Raw genomic sequence first — 14,315 nt, forward strand, 5'->3', positions numbered from 1 at the left:
TTTAGACCACAGCCTCAGACCTGCCGCTGGTCTCCTAAAAGGGCGGGGAGGTGGCGACACCCATGTGACACAGCTACAGGAAATTATCCTTATCAGCTGTCTGGGTTATAAGGTTTGTTTTGCTTTAGCAATGAGTAAGACTATCCAATCTCACTCCTTATAAGACACTCTGGATTCTGCCCTAGGGAGGGGTTTATTTGTTTTGCTGTTGAGTTTGAATAATTTAAAAAACAGTCTTTCTACAGAATGCTTTAATTACAATTTACTATAATATCTAAAATCTAACTAGTTGGGAATGGGAGTCCTGCATTGAGTTCTAAATAAGTAGCATATGTGGTTCCCTGGTTCATAATCAAAGAGGAGTGTTGGACAAAAAACTTATGCAACAACAGCAACTATAAACGTCCAAGTATGGAGAGGGACGTGGTCCAAAAGACTAAAGAAAAGCCTGCACTGCATCAGAGCAGTTAGTCAGCAAGTCCCACTAAAGCTATCTGAATGGATGGTTGGATTGAAACAGCTGAGCTGAGATGAAGGGAGGGACGGATGGTCTGTGACTCTGCAATCCCTCTCTCTCCCTTTTCCTCCCCCTACTTTTCCTCTTACCATCATTCTGACACATTCAGCCTTCACGTCTCTACTTTTCCCCTTCAAACCGGGGAAGAAACAGCAGAAGTGGCAGATCAGCACAAATGTGACACAGGCCTCATTTGCCCCTGACAAACAGGAAAATGGCAAACAAAAAAAAGAAAAGAAAAAAATCCTGCATCAACATTTGAGAAGCTATTAAAACTATTTGAAGCAGCATTCAAAAAAAAAGAAAGGAAAGAAAAGAAAAGAAAATGAAATCGTGGTGGAAATACAGTTAGAGTTTGAGAGAAAGATACATAACACCTATAAAAACACAATAAAACTATATGTGATTGAATCTGAGTGCCCATTTTATTTCTGTATTTCTTCTTTGAAACACAAAATGGTGTCAGCAGTCATTGTTCAATTGAGCTTCTCTATTCCTGGCTCATTACAAATGAGAGAATAGTGCTGGGTAATTGTTTGACCCTGCCTGCTCAACCTACGTCCTTGGCTGCTGAGAGCGCTTGACGTGAGAGTTCTATGGGATAAATGGTGGCCATTCCCACACTCTGCCCTGTGGCCGTCTGCAAACAGAGCACCATCATGTCAGTGACGAGAGAAGCCTGATGAAGGTATGCTGGCTGCACAAACCCAATGCAGGCCCAGGCAACAGCAGCACCACCTCTCTAAAAGGACCCATTGTGCCCTGCCAAAGCCTTTCCCTCTCTGCACTGAAGTGGCCATTGTGGCCCGCAGAATAACCATCCCTCTCCATCGCCTGGCAAGGAAAAGTGTTGTCGTGCTGGGGCTGAGTGTGGCCACAGTCGCAGCAGTAGACAGTATCTTAATATCATGAACCCCATCAGCCCCGAGTGCCCCCTGTTGCTCGGCCTATTCTTCCCACAGGTGGGGACAATCAAGACCTAATTTCAGGCAGTGAATAGAGCGTAAGGAACAGGTGCATTCTGGTATTGGAAATAGCTACATTTCAGAATTGAGGTAGAGCTGTAAGCTAGGGAGGTTTTAGCATGTATAGCTCAAGTTTGGACTTCTCACATTGATTTAGCCGCAGGGGTGGTTCTCTGAAAATATATTCATCCATGACAGGACGGACGAAAGCCTTATGGATTTCTGAGAGAGGAGAATAAACTGTGATGGAGCACAACAGTTCTCTTAAGTATATTTGACTGAGAACAATACCCACAGTTTTTCAAGGTGCTCTGCTGAGGGTTGGCTAAGGAATAAGGAGGAGTTCAGAAGAAAAGCTAGAGACCATCTTTCAATGGGATCACACACCGGCCGCGACGACCATCAACATGTTGGAGTACTCGGTACGACATTACTACAGGTCGGACCTCACCTATCTTTAAACTCGGCCTTCATTTTGATCTCAACTACACACCTGTAAAGTTATTTCAAAGTACTCAAACCCATTTGTGTGGTAGTTTAAGATAGGACCACATTTTGGCATGATGACACACATTCACATACAGACTCACAAGGTGAAAACCACACTGCTGAGACTACAATTATTAAAAGTGCATTTGAGGAAGCTTGTCTGGCTGTTATGTCCAAGGCCTCACTGTTAATGTATGATGACACAAAGCCATAGTGTTTACTACTGACTCCAGCAGGAAAGATTGTCTTCAGGTTACAGGTGAACATGATAAATCGTCAACAGTGAGCTTACATCGGTTCATTTTGAAAAGATATTCATCCATGACAGGGCGGATGAAAGACTTCTAGATTTCTGGGGGAGAAAAAAAACTGTGGTGGAGCACAATAATTCTCTTCAGTACGCTTGACTCAGAGCAGGAGGCTACTCACAGCTTTTCAAGGTGCTGTGCTGAGAGTTAGCTGAGGAGTTGGGGATAATAAAAAAAACCCCAAAAAACAGACACTTTAGTTATTAATAGTGCATTCGAGGAAGCTCATCTGGCTGCATATCCATGGCCATGTACAATTCATGTTCAAACCAGTGTGGGGGGAACACAAGTACATTTATATTCATAGTGATGACTCTGAACTTGGACTGTCTATATTGCCTTCATCTTTGAAAATTGCTGCATTTGTCCCGATGGAAAAACAGCCTCATGCTATGCTTTGTTGACCATAGGATAAATTAATTAAACATTCCCTTAGAGAAAAAAATATGGCTTATCATGGATTAGCATGCATTTTATTACATAAGGCTCTGCCCAAATAGCAAGGAAATGACTGATGCTAATGTCCTGCACTTGTCTTTGGAAGTAAATGCTATTGTGTAGTTAGATATGCAAGTGTTATGCAAATAAATTGCATGATTATGCAAAACTAGAAATAGTGTGGATGAGTGATATCCCACAGCATAAGGATTAGTTACTAACACCCACTCTTCAATTATGAGCATTAAACTCTTATGTGGGGTTTTTTTGTGTCCCATATCCCTGTTATGCAACCTGCTCCACTTAGAAATAGGATCCTTTCACTGCTAACCACATGTTAGCATACCCTGGAAAAGATGGGTGCAGTTCATGCAAAAGATAAAGGCAGTCTTGGTGTTTACGTGTGATGACGCAAAGCCAAATGAGGGGCAGAAGAGTTCGGTCTAACAGGCTCTGCTGCACAGAAAAACGCCACCAGCGTTTACTACTGATTGCAAGAGGAAGGACTGTCTTCAGGTTACAGGTGAACGTGATACATCATCATCAACGGCGAGGTAACATCGGTTTCGGTTTGTACGGGAACGTGCCCTTCCTAATGGGGAGGTGGGGAGTGTAGGGTGATATGTTTAGACCTGTGAAACAGCAGCTGCCTTTGTGCTGGAATAATTTAGGTTAAAGAGCTCACTGCTGGGTGCTAAAGAGATAATACGTCCCACACCTGAAACATCAGCCAGTCCTGAAAAAACATCTCAGGCCAAGGGTTCTCTCAGGTCTACGTTTGTGGCACCTAAGGGAGACGAAGTTTGAGGTGAGAGATGAGGAGCAGACATGACAAAGTAGCTTGACGTGTCTGTCTCATTTCTCTATTATTGATACTCCACTATTCTCTTCAAGAAATTCCAGCAGCAAGGAGCTCTTAAATAGGCAGCCAATATGGTAATGCAAATATTTCAAATCAGGCTCTCACTTGAGGCTACAAAGAACATCTTCATTAATTCATTGCAGTGGCTGCTTTTGGACAGGGGTGGGGTTGGGGTGGGGTGGGGGTGTTACTCAGATATGAAAAAAGGGGGCTGAGATTACATTACTTTCAACTATTTGAGAGAAGAAGAAGAAAAAGAAAAAAAACCTCATCCAAGATTCAGATGTACTTGCGAGCTCTGCTGAATGAATTCATGACCCAATCTTGGTGGAATACAGTAGAGTACGTGGCACGGATCCAGGCTTTTCCAACAGCCAAGTCTTTCAACTCTTTCTCAATTAGAAAGACCAAAGGCAAGTTGTTAAAAGCCGCATAGAGCTTTTTGAACTCAACTGGTGCCACAGTTGACAGTTTTGTGCTTTTTTTCCTCTGCAGCCGACAGCGCGACAAGAGACGCACTAACTCTGACATCCTCCAAAATAAATGTCCTGCCAGGCTGACTAATATTAGTCCCCAACCTAGACGCGGATATCCTACCGCCACGGCCACACAGTAGGAAAGGCGTAACTTGATCGGATCAATAGGCCATACTGTATCCTCTCCTCCCTCCTCCTCTTTTTCTCTGTCTGCCGCCCTCTCGCTTTCCCTCACAAATCCATCCAAGCAATCACTCAGAGACGAGGAGAGGGCCTTCAGTCCCGTCTCTCCATCTTCGGCTCTTCCACCATTCCTCTGGCTGCTTAATCAAAAGAGAACAGCGATAGAAGGGTAGGAGAAAGAGCAGGCCAGGCATGTCTTCCCTCATCATAGCCCCCACGGCTAAAATGGAGGAGATGAGGAGGAGAAAGAGGAAATCTTTCCTTTTCCTTTTTCTTTTCTTTTCCTTTTTTTTCTTTCTTTGCAAGTGAAAGTGTCTGTCTTCTATATGGCTCCCCTAAGCTCCTTTAACCTCTCTTCTCTCCCACTTTGTGGGCGGATGGTGGACAAATGGACGGGAAGATGGATGAGGGCCAGGCGGCGAGCGGCAGAAGAGTGAGTTAATGAGGCAGATTGCTCTCTTTGCCGTCGTGCGAGGGATTACAGGAAGATTACCCACTCTTGGAGTCTCTGTGGCGGTAAACCGGAGGGGCGCGGCGTGGCAAGGGAGGGGCGTGGGGGGGAGGGAATGATGTGAGCGCCCCGCGTTTTTGATAGAGGTGAGATAGAAGACAGTGCCTCGGCTTTCTGTCAGGGGAAAAATGACAGCTGCTCAAAACACTGACCTGCGAGCAGATAGAGTTTCTGACTGATGCCTCGTATCTGACAGCTGCTTCGAGGGCCGCACTTGGCCTGAATATACCCATCATGAGACTGAATATCTTATTACTCACATGAGATCTATCTCCTTAATCAAGTTTAGTCTCTGACATTAACTCTAATAAACTAGGTCTGCAGACCCCCCCACCCCCCGCAGAAATTGCACTTGGTGGACACTTGCTATAAGTCCCAATATGCATTTGAAAAGGTGTTGTTTTTGTGCAGCATTTAAATGGCACGCTGATCTGGTGTTGACCCAGAATGATGGCATTTGAGTTGAAAAGCCTCAGATTTTGTATGCAGGAAAAGTTGTTGGAAGCTTCATGTCAGAGGGATGAGTGAAAACAAAGAGAAGCACATGACCCCAAATCCACTTTTTTTTTTTTTTTGCACTCACTGAATAACAACCACTGAAAAGGTCTGGAGACATTATTCAAATTGCAGGGGAATTTGCAACTATTATAAGTCATCTCAACCCACAAAGGCAATGTTAAGCACCCTTCATGAAGTACACTGAATGCTCCGAGAACAAAAGTGGAATCATGTATGGGCCCATTCTCTGCCAGCAGTGTCTGCTCTGTGTGCGTTATTATAAAGGAGCGGAGCTATTGAGGTACTGCCAAAAGCCATTGTCAGAGCTGGAGTTGTTAGACTGAGGTGATGGTGGAGTCACTTTTGTGAGATTTGCTCTTTGTCAATTGGGAATTAACAGCTGGATGCCAAGCTGTTCTTGGGAGAAGCAATGTATCGGATGCCTGTAATGCTTTGGCTGAATGATGAAGTTGAAATAGCCTTTGGAAAATAGATTTTTGACCCAGCGACGAGGTCCTTTAACGCAGCTTCTTATGAGAAGCCCGCACTTGTCTGGCTCTAGAAATCAACCAGGAAATGAATCACACCACCTTCCCTGATTCCTGGCACCTGTGCTTCATTTGCATTAAGAGGACAGCAGGGCTCAATAAGCACTACCACTTCCTGTGTGTGATTCAGCCAATCATCCTTAAAGAATTGTATTTTCTTAGCCATGAATCAGGTCAGTCAGTCAGAGCAGGGATAGTCACTCCATTACAGTGAGCAGTGTGTGAAAATCTCCTCTTCAGCGAATACATTCAAATTAAATGCCGGACTAATAGCGCTAATTGTTCTAATTACAGCCATTTCCCTATAAGTAAAGGTCTTCTCACGTGGCCACACAGTCCTACAGGAGGGATGGAGAAGTGGTTTTAGAGAAGAAAAATAAAAAAGGATCACCATGCAAATAATGTGGAAAAAATAACATGGTGTCATGTTTATAAAAGTTCACACGGCTTCAGTTTATAATGCGGAATGGGTCAGTTTCCCCACTGGCGTTTACAGGGACTCTCCTCTCTGTGGTGTCTGCTTTCACCCTCTCTCTGGTCGCGTCCTTCCCCATCCGTCTCTGCCTCTGTGCGGCTGGACTAGACAGCATGTGCTCGCTTTAATTAGGCTACTGGAAGCGCAACTAAACCCATAACCCGACTTATGTGTCTCATAATCAGGGTTGGGATCTACTGTGATTTGTACTACTACCACTACTGGGTCGGGGATTTTGTGTGTGTGTGTGTGTGTGTGTGCGTGTGTGTGTGTGTGTGTGTGCGTGTGTGTGTGTGTGTGTGTGTGTGTGTGTGTGTGTGTGTGTGTGTGTGTGTGTGTGTAGAGACACCGTTACGCACCCCAGTGGGCGTTTGGCGACACGGTGGCGCAGGAGTCACATGCAGTCGCAGTGTAGTCGGCTTAGTGTAGAGAACCCCAAAAAGGCTCCCCGTATCCTACACAACGTGGGGGATCACGTTTACTTGAGGGGGGGGGGGCAGTTAGGAGATCGCATTAACCCCCACAGAGAGTCAGATCGCAGCCATTCTACCTTTCAGCGGCCAATTATAATGCAGCTGTTCAGTAAAGAAAGTATACCCCCCGGTGGCCTAATTCCCCGTGACATAAAGATTTAATTTGGCATTTTATGAGAGAAATTCGTGGTAAATAATGATATTAAAATGACAACAAACCCACTCTATGATGCGAAAAATGTGCGAATCGACTCCAGAAATTGTTTCATTCCAGGGATTTGGAGAGAAGGACAAGTAGACTGTGCGTCCAAGTAAGCAGGCTATGAAAATTAGGCTACGCGTATAATCTCACTCACTACGATCCAGCTTCACGTTTCATCCTACAACGAAACCTCGGGTCTCACTAGAGTCGGAACCTGTAAGAATAAAATCCTTCTCAAGTCGTCTGGACATTGCGTAAACACATCCACAGCTCCGAGAAGCACAAGAACTGACTTTCTCTTTTCACCGAGCACAGTCACATTTTTTTTTTTTTTTTTTTTTTTTTGTGGTGCTGAATTCCCACACTCCGCCACAGCTGTCACGCGTGGTTTCAAAACATGTATGTCCATCATTGATTCCCACTCCTCACCCCCCACCACCCTCCACCCCCCACCCCTCTCTCTCACAGATTCAACGTGTCTGCTCCCAGAGCCGCAGAAAACAAACAGCAGACCTAAAAAAAAAAAAAAAAATCCACTCGCCTCCCAAATCTCCTCCAAATATTGACCCATTACGCATCGTTTGCTGCTGGCTCCTTATCCACACAACAAAGCCGGCAATTGCTCATTACTGGGCTATGTTTCTGTATCTTTTTATTTTTTTTATTTTTTTTACCCATCACCTGTCATCATTTCTGAGCTGTCAGAATGATGACAGGTGATGAGAGCCTTTGCAGAGAGGGACAAATCCTCAAACCAGAGAGAAGAAAAAAGCACACAGACGCATATTGTCACCGGAGCAAAGAAGAGAAAAGTCCTTACTTGTGTTTTGCGGCAATCCCTCCGATACTATTCTCCAGACTTGAAGAGGTTTGTAAAAAAAAATCCCTGGATATAGCCTGGGTGCAGTTTCCGCTTCTGTGTTTCTTTTTGTTTTTTAATTTTTTTTTATCCAGAGCGTTGAGCAGAACAGAAAGCAGGTTTCCTCCCCCCCTCTCTCCTTTAAGACAGATGTGAACAGTCCTGGCCGAGTCGCTCCACCTGCATCCCTGTTGTCAACCCAGCGAGAAGGGGGAAAATGCAGCTTCAGAGTCTTCTCTTCAAATTAAAACCCCCTCCGCTGATATGTAACCGCCTGGGCTTTTATTGTGAAAGTTCCGCCGCCCTGGCTCTGGTGGATGCTTCTGACTGCTTCTCGGGGCTTTGACGCATCTTCCACCTGCATCCACTAGAAGAAGAAGAGAAAAAAAAAACGGAGACACAGCGGCATCAGCAGCAGTGGCAGCGGCACCGCACTGAGGAGGCCGCTCGCAGAGATACGCCCCGCTCCGGCTGGAGAGGGCTACTTCACCCTGGACGAAGGGAGAAGGGAGGGCGGTGCTGGCTGCTTTGCTGCCCATGGAGTCGCTCCTAATGGGCAGTAACGATGTAAGAAATGTAAAGAAAGGGTGGTGAAGGAAGATGGAAGTGGGGCTATGCGTAATTATTAAAACATAACATAACCCAGAGAACTTAAGATGAACCAGTGAGTGATTTTAAGAAGAACCAATTAAAATTAAAGAAAGACATGAATTCAAAGGGGAAAAAACCATACTATACTCCCTTAAGATATAAGAACAACATACTGAGCACATATTTTAAAAAATAACTGTGAAGGATGGTCACAGCGTCCTCTAATAATGGCATTAAAGATGACAGCCAAGCCCATTGTTTGTTAGTTCTGGACCTAATTATATAAACTACATTGTCTGAGTCAAAGTAGAGCAATCACTAATGAGTCAATGAGCCTTTTTTTTTTTTTTTTTTTAGCTATAACTATCAAGTGCACTGCTGCTATTATGTGCTAATGACTGCCCATATCCTCAAACATTTCAACAGGCAATTATGTAAACAGAACACTGGGTCCATGAGCTCCATTTGATCATCATGATAAAGGGAGAAAAACAGCTCAAAAAGAGGTCATGTTTTCTTCCACAGAAGATGTAATCCTCATCAGTTAGACACATAAATTTCCCAAGATTTATGATAACTTGAAAAGGTGAGCAAACAATGTGATACGGACCAACCTTTTTCCAACACATGGCCCACATCTGACCGCATAACAATATGGAGTCCAAATGATGCCTTCTCAGAGCACTTTTTATTGTAATGATACTGAATGTAAATTCAGGACTGAAATGAAAGCAGGAGAAACATATAGGAAATTCAATTTCAAGTTCAAATTTGCTCTCCTTTTTATTCCCTTCCTGTTGCTAACCAGCTATCCATTTTAATTTTCCAGTTTTTGCCATGGATGTGATCTTTTAGCGCGTAATCAGATCTAACATGTAAGTGTACTATGTGGTCTGGCTGCCGACAACATAAACATCTCTATTATTGGCTTATCACAGTGACAGGCCTTAATACTAGTAGAAAAAAAAAACAATGGAAGGAGTTTTCAAACATTTTTATTGTTTTTCTTTTTATTTATCTAAAAGGGAGAATGCAATTTATCATAGTTCCAATACAAAGCATGAAACTGATGTGTTGCACAGAGAGTTTATACAGTATCTATATCTAATTTTCCAACTCTTTTCCTTAGTTGGGCTTTTACATGTACAGTTTTCATTGTCATAAAACCACAGTACTCTACAGATATGAAAATAGAGTATAATACTATATTGAAATGCACTGATTGTGATGCATAATCTAAGAAGAGACAGACAAACAATTGACAATATGATACAATAAGCTAGAAATACAAAGATGTACAGTGTAAAAAGGAGACAACAATGGGCACAATGAGCAGACAATACAATATGATACAATTACCTAGAAATGGGTTTATTTATATGATCATTTAGTTTCAAAACATTAAAAAACATGACTAATTTTATCACAAAAAAACTATTTTGCGAATGATTCGTCAGCCCACTTGCAATACCTTTGTGTCCCACCAGCAGGTTGCTGCCCACAGGTTGGGAACTGCTGGTGTACATAGCCAAAGAGGAAAGAGTGTTGAGTTGTGGTGGACTTAAGTAGGCCTCCATAGGGGCTTATATCTCCAAGCTCCTGAATTTATTCTATAGAGAAAAGGAATGGAATAAGAATAAGTCGATTCACATGCTGCTATATTCTCATGAGCCATTTAAGAGTCAAGATAGAGTTTCTAATGAAAAGGTATCACAGTCTGCGCTATGTAGTCAAATATCACATGCATACAAAGGTATGCTATAGTTAAAAGGCGTCACTGTGTGTTCAAGTGGAACCAGAATAATTTGCTGTGATAAATCTGAATATCCACAGCTTTATAGTCTGTTTTTTGCATGCCAGCTGGATTCAACTCTGGCTTATTTTTAAAGAGCACTGCCAGTTTTATTCTTCCACTTAGTTAAATGCATTATGTCTGCATCCTGAGTTTAAAACAGCCCCTAATCAATAGCTTAAATGAAAACCAGCAGGGCTCAGAACCACACTTTAATAATTTTAAACACTTTAATAACCACTGTTGTCACATTTTTTTTTCCCCAACAAGTGGGATCAGCCTCGACTAGCCGAGCCATTCCCTTTCTGCTGAAACATCACCCGTTACTCTAAAGACTGTCCCATCGCTATTGCTCCTGGCAAAAACAAGGTGTCACCTGCACAAATGGGAACATCAGAGTAGGGAGGGAGGGGGGTTGCATTTGAGTCAGGGAGACCATTTGAAACTGAAACTGCATTTCTCTGCTGCTCTCACTTTCCCTTCATTTCGTCTTCTCGTCGTGGAAACACTGGGCTGACAGAGTTCCCCATTAGTGGCCTTCCGCGGTCTCACCGAGGCCTGCTGCTCTGTCTGGCCTCAGCAACCTGCTCAGTCTGCTCATCATGTCCCACATCATGTCAGCGAATTGCCACAGTGAAAGTCTTCATTTCAGCCTGTTCCATTCATTTACAACATTTACCTTCTTTGGTCAGAGCAGCATTGTCTTTCATATAAGTTCACTAATTATCACATTTATGTAAAAACACACATGTTAAACATTTCAAATCAACCAAAAAAGGCTAGTTCACACTCAATCATAAACCACTGGAAAACCATTGAACACATATGCACAATTGACACATACATCAATACCGTGTCTTTGGAGTACTTTTACAGTGTATCTCATCCATCTGCTTTAAAGGTCTGTCTACGTCAGAGGCGAGCGGTGTGCCAGCGGAGAAATCACAGTCCTAGTCAATGAACCTGGAGGGGGTCTATCAATCACTGGCTTATTGAGCAGCATGCTGCAAGAGGAGCCTGTCAGAAGAATATTGGCACCTCTCAGACTTAATTTCTCAGGCCAAAAAATATCAGATTAAAAACAGTATTGGTGGAGAGGTAGGTGGCCCCCACAAAGTTGGGTCACAAGTTTTGCCTGCGTACAGTATGTGTGGCAGAAGAGGCTGCGAGAGAATCATTCGGAAGTGGTCAGTGTTTTTACTCCCACTTTTTATATGTTGTGATTTCAATTGTTCCTGTTTTTTGCATCTTTTAGATGTTTTTGAGTCCTGGATTCACATTCTGCAAGGAAATGAATCTGCTATCTGCCATTTAAAATGTGTTATTCATTTGTACAGTCTTTGGTTTTTGTCATATCTGGACTATTTCACATGCTGTATGGTCCAGTGTAGCTAATACGAATTTGCATAAGCTTCAGATACCTCAACATGGAGCTTTGTCTGACCTTGAACTGTTCGTTTAGACAAGAAGTTGAGAGAATACATGATGGTTGAGGAGAAGCCGGTTTGTGGTTTTCTCACCTAATACAACCAAACAGACCCATGACTATGAATACAGTAGCCCTTTTACAACCCACAACTGACACGTTAAAGAAAGCTGCTCAGTAGGATGATTGTTAATTGGAATAATCTACCAGTCTTTATCAGAAAAGCCCTGAGTAAAATTACTTAAAAAAAAAAAAAAAAAACAGCTCCACCAATTTCTAGTTTGGGATTTTTTGTTTTATTTATTGTGGTTATTATATTACAGTATATATGTATAAACCAATTATTTGCACCCTTGTGAACAACTTTGTTGCAACCCAGGAAGAGTGGCTGTCATACTAGTGACAGCAAGTGTGGATTCAAATGAATAAATAAATAATGTCTTTGCAAAGGCTTACAGAGCAAAAGACTGCTTCATTGGGTTGTATCACAAGTTGTCAGTAAATTCAAAGGACATCTCAGTGGATGCTTGAAATGTGTTTTCATTATTTACTTAATATAATAGTTTCTAACCTGGGGACCCTCTATAAAATAAATAAAACTGAGAGGTTTTTATGTGATATACTTGATAGTTTTACCTATTTTAAGAATATTCACAATAATTCAAATTAAACAATCTCATAGTGGAGTGGGACGTCTGTCTTTTGGTAAAACATCTAAAAAAAATCACAGGCCTTTGCAGCTTGGGACTGAAGAACAAGAGTAGACAACGTGCAAGGGGGCACCTGCCAAACCAGCACAGGTTGTTCTAATGCATTGATGTCAGTATGTAGAATTGCAGGTTTTGTTTACACGGATCCCCTTCTCACAAATATATCTGATACATAGAAGTCTAAGTTGTGATCTGACGGCGCTCTTATGTAGATGACATTTGTCGGCGGTGCCGCGGCTTCCACAAAACTGCAGGTCTCTGCAGTCATTGTTAGATGTGCACTTCAATCAAATGTGAGTCAATGCTGTTTGGTGAAACAAGAGTTTCCATTCAAAGGCGACATCTAAAAATAAATGAAAATATCTCACAGTAGACAGATGTCAACTGAGTGTAGAACACACCAAATATCATCAAATAACCGCCAGCCTGTTATCATGATCTGATTTGAATCCAATAGAGATTTCATGGCTTTTAAATATCAGTATAACTCATTCCAGTCGTATGTCTTCCAGCTCCCTTGATTTAATATTCCCTACATATAAAGCTGGTTGATATGATAAGCTTTCACTCATGAGTAATTCATTTCATTGTTGGAGGACCCTGTGAGGTTGTTGTTTTTTTGCTCTTTCTCTCCATTGCGCTAATTAAAACTAATTGAATTGAATTGATGGTACCGAGCTCCCGAATCACAGTGCTACCATCTCAGTCCTGCTCATCCCTGAAATGAGACAAATCAAGTGTGCCGTGTAATCAGACATGAAAAAAAAAGTCAACACACCAAAGAAGCCATCTCCCTTGTTTGTTGTTATTGTTGTGAGCGCATTATCACATTTCCATCAAATTCACCAATAATAACCCGGCATAAAAGAGCAAAGGGAGAGTCGTTTGAACACAAGTAAATGTGGTCGTCTTAGATGTGACAGTGGTTTGTTATACTCATAAAAAGTTTCCTGGCTTGAACTCAACACTGTGAGACTTGTGTGGGAAAAGTCAACTTTATAACAAGGTGACGCTTTCATGTCGAAATACAATGCTCTGTGGGGCTCCAAGACAGTTACAGTGTGCAGCGTACATAAACCACAGTCACACGATGTAAAATGACACCAGGTTTAGTTGACATAATGTTTTACATAGAATTCCTGTTTGTGCTGTTCCTGAAAATAAAAGGTCAAGTGTTAAAACATTTTGCTAAATTTGACAGACAGGTGATGCAAGTGGCAAAGTACAGGTTAAGTTGAAGTTAGGTTGTGGGCTTTATTCGGTGACATTTGATTTTTAATTTCTTCTTTCTATTCGTCTCTTATTTTGAAAAATCTGTAAGATATTTTCTCTTATTTCCTCTATATCAGAAAAAGTTTTTGTGTTTCTTTCCAAAAAAAAAGTGTCATTTGAAATCATGCATCTGCATTCTGTTGTCACAGGTTGCCATGGCAGACATTTTATGTTTGAGTCATTTCCTGTTTTATTTTGTAGTTTCCTTGTGTGTCTCTTGATGTTTTGACCTCCTGTCTTTGACCTGTTTCCCTCCTTGTTGATTGTCTGCCCCGCCCTAATGTGTTTCACCTGTGTTACCTGTTGATCTCCCCAGTGTATTTCACGCTTCAGCTTGCTGCTTTAGTTCCTTGTGTTACCTTAAACTTAAACTCTAATCTGTTGTGTAATGAAGATGAATATTTTCCCTGCATCATCTTGTCTGTGGACAAGACAGTGAGGAAAGCCCTGCAGCATGCAGGTGTGTCTATAGTTTCCTTTGTCACATGGTGAAAGAAAGCATTTTTGATTCTTCACAATAAACCACATTCACAGGATGTAATGAAGCTCTTCTACAGTCATTAAGTAGAGAGGGTCATCTCGAGCTTATGGCAGCTGAGTCTTAAGAACAATCTATAGCACAGCACGTCTATGTCAGGTTAGAACCTTTACTGAATGAGCTCACAGGCTTACGGGATGCAGTGATGCTCAACATGACAGGATTCAGGGAATGAGCGCCCA

At 42.2% G+C, this 14,315-nt stretch overlaps 1 protein-coding gene across 6 annotated transcripts in view; it reads right to left on the reverse strand.

Annotated features, from left to right (window-relative positions):
• nrxn2b (neurexin 2b) overlaps positions 1–8,203 on the reverse strand; it is a 721,062-nt gene extending 712,859 nt beyond the window's left edge. For 3 of the 6 annotated variants that reach the window (XM_056368783.1, XM_056368784.1, XM_056368781.1), the window contains exon 1: positions 7,766–8,183. The gene's annotated coding sequence lies outside the window, so the exon portion shown is untranslated. Of the gene's footprint in view, positions 1–7,765 lie in introns of all 6 variants that reach the window. The other 3 variants (XM_056368788.1, XM_056368786.1, XM_056368785.1) reach the window with 3 other exon arrangements.
• Positions 8,204–14,315: the final 6,112 nt, after the last annotated feature.

Source organism: Seriola aureovittata, chromosome 23 (assembly GCF_021018895.1).
Source record: "Seriola aureovittata isolate HTS-2021-v1 ecotype China chromosome 23, ASM2101889v1, whole genome shotgun sequence".
NCBI lineage: Eukaryota > Metazoa > Chordata > Actinopteri > Carangiformes > Carangidae > Seriola > Seriola aureovittata.